Source organism: Lactuca serriola, chromosome 5 (genome assembly GCF_051521515.1).
Source record: "Lactuca serriola cultivar US96UC23 chromosome 5, Lser_US96UC23_V15, whole genome shotgun sequence".
Classification (NCBI taxonomy): Eukaryota; Viridiplantae; Streptophyta; class Magnoliopsida; order Asterales; family Asteraceae; genus Lactuca; species Lactuca serriola.
Window position 1 is genome coordinate 305,111,444 of NC_136412.1, and position 3,554 is coordinate 305,114,997.

Genomic DNA, 3,554 nt, shown 5'->3' on the forward strand with positions numbered 1-3,554 from the left:
CACGACTTCGCTTCCGGCAGTGCAAACTTCAATTTCTTGATTTCTTAGGAATAAATGCAATTTTATAAACGTCGAACTAATGTTCGTGATTTCGCAGTTTTGTAGTGCTTATATTGAAAGTACTTTTTTCTAGAAGTATGTTTACTGAATATGTACTTTTCTACCAAAAATATTTTTATAGAAAGGATACTTTCATATCTAAAGTATGCTTACATAAATATGATACTTTTATACCAAAAGTATGTTTATGGAAATGATATTTTTATACCAAAAATTTATTTACTGAGATTCTGCTTTTATACTAAAATATGTTTATGGAAAGTTTACTTTTATACCAAAAGTATGTTTACTAATAATGTAATTTTATACCAAAAGCATGTTTACTGAGAGTGTGATTTTTTACAAAAAATATGTTTACTGAGAGTGTCCTTTTATACCGAAAGTATGTTTACTGGGATTGTACTTTTATACCAAAAGTATGTTTTCTAAGAGTGTGCTTTATACCAAAAGTATTTTACGGAGTGCATGTGTACTTTTATACCAAAAGTAGTAGTTTATTGTATATAATTGTTATTTTACTTATATAAATTTTGGTTTAAGGCATTAATATCATGGTTAAAATGAGCTATATGATATGTTCCTACCTCTATGTGGCACCATTATTGTGCGCCCCGTGCTATGTTGGTGTTCCGTAAACAGATTATGCGATGCTTTGGCACCAGTGTTGTGTGCCTCACACTATCATTGTTGGTCGTGAAAAGTTTTGTTATTCTAGGCAGGGGTGTTTTTGAGTTTTACTACTTAGTTTGATGAATGTGTCTTATTTAACCATTGCATGCATAACCTCAAGAGTTGTAGCTTAACTTTATTAGTTCAAGTAATCAAGTTAGAGTTATGTTGTATAAGTATAATATTATGTTATAATTATAACAATTAATTATTTCGTAAAGATTAAACGGATATAGTAACAAGAACGTATAATAACTACCGATATTATATGGGCAGAGTAGTGACAATATATAGTAATTAGTGATATTATACGGATAGAGTTACGGAATCGTATAATAAATAGTGATATTATATGGGCAGAGTAACGACACATATAATAATTAGCTATATTGTATGGGCAGAGTAACAACATAGTATAATTAATATTTTGTAATATAGATTAACATTTATAGTATAACAATAACAATGGATATAAAATAAATAATTATTTAACCAGTGATCCAATAGCCAGTAATGCTCGGTAATATTTACAATCATATTCATATTTGCAATCATCTACTGAAAAGAGATTATAATGATATTCATATTTACAATCATCTATGCCTTAACTAGTTGGCTACAAAATAAAATTGTATCACTAGTTTATAGGTGATTGCAATTTCACGACTTGGCTTCCGCCAGTGCAAACTTCAATTTCTTGATTTCTTAGGAATAAATGCAATTTTATAAACGTCGAACTAATGTTCGTGATTTCGCATTTTTGTAGTGCTTATATTGAAAGTACTTTTTTCTAGAAGTATGTTTACTGAATATGTACTTTTCTACCAAAAATATTTTTATAGAAAGGATACTTTCATATCTAAAGTATGTTTACATAAATATGATACTTTTATACCAAAAGTATGTTTATGGAAATGATATTTTTATACCAAAAATTTATTTACTGAGATTCTGCTTTTATACTAAAATATGCTTATGGAAAGTTTACTTTTATACCAAAAGTATGTTTACTAATAATGTAATTTTATACCAAAAGCATGTTTACTGAGAGTGTGATTTTTTACAAAAAATATGTTTACTGAGAGTGTCCTTTTATACCGAAAGTATGTTTACTGGGATTGTACTTTTATACCAAAAGTATGTTTTCTAAGAGTATGCTTTATACCAAAAGTATTTTACGGAGTGCATGTGTACTTTTATATCAAAAGTAGTAGTTTATTATATATAATTGTTATTTTACTTATATAAATTTTGGTTTAAGGCATTAATATCAAGGTTAAATTGAGCTATATGATATGTTCCTACCTCTATGTGGCACCATTATTGTGCGCCCCGTGCTATGTTGGTGTTCCGTAAACAGATTATGCGATGCTTTGGCACCAGTGTTGTGTGCCTCACACTATCATTGTTGGTCGTGAAAAGTTTTGTTATTCTAGGCAGGGGTGTTTTTGAGTTTTACTACTTAGTTTGATGAATGTGTCTTATTTAACCATTGCATGCATAACCTCAAGAGTTGTAGCTTAACTTTATTAGTTCAAGTAATCAAGTTAGAGTTATGTTGTATAATTATAATATTATGTTATAATTATAACAATTAATTATTTCGTAAAGATTAAACGGATATAGTAACAAGAACGTATAATAACTACCGATATTATATGGGCAGAGTAGTGACAATATATAGTAATTAGTGATATTATACGGATAGAGTTACGGCATCGTATAATAAATAGTGATATTATATGGGCAGAGTAACGACACATATAATAATTAGCTATATTGTATGGGCAGAGTAACAACATAGTATAATTAATATTTTGTAATATAGATTAACATTTATAGTATAACAATAACAATGGATATAAAATAAATAATTATTTAACCAGTGATCCAATAGCCAGTAATGCTCGGTAATATTTACAATCATATTCATATTTGCAATCATCTACTGAAAAGAGATTATAATGATATTCATATTTACAATCATCTATGCCTTAACTAGTTGGCTACAAAATAAAATTGTATCACTAGTTTATAGGTGATTGCAATTTCACGACTTGGCTTCCGGCAGTGCAAACTTCAATTTCTTGATTTCTTAGGAATAAATGCAATTTTATAAACGTCGAACTAATGTTCGTGATTTCGCAGTTTTGTAGTGCTTATATTGAAAGTACTTTTTTCTAGAAGTATGTTTACTGAATATGTACTTTTCTACCAAAAATATTTTTATAGAAAGGATACTTTCATATCTAAAGTATGTTTACATAAATATGATACTTTTATACCAAAAGTATGTTTATGGAAATGATATTTTTATACCAAAAATTTATTTACTGAGATTCTGCTTTTATACTAAAATATGCTTATGGAAAGTTTACTTTTATACCAAAAGTATGTTTACTAATAATGTAATTTTATACCAAAAGCATGTTTACTGAGAGTGTGATTTTTTACAAAAAATATGTTTACTGAGAGTGTCCTTTTATACCGAAAGTATGTTTACTGGGATTGTACTTTTATACCAAAAGTATGTTTTCTAAGAGTATGCTTTATACCAAAAGTATTTTACGGAGTGCATGTGTACTTTTATATCAAAAGTAGTAGTTTATTATATATAATTGTTATTTTACTTATATAAATTTTGGTTTAAGGCATTAATATCAAGGTTAAATTGAGCTATATGATATGTTCCTACCTCTATGTGGCACCATTATTGTGCGCCCCGTGCTATGTTGGTGTTCCGTAAACAGATTATGCGATGCTTTGGCACCAGTGTTGTGTGCCTCACACTATCATTGTTGGTCGTGAAAAGTTTTGTTATTCTA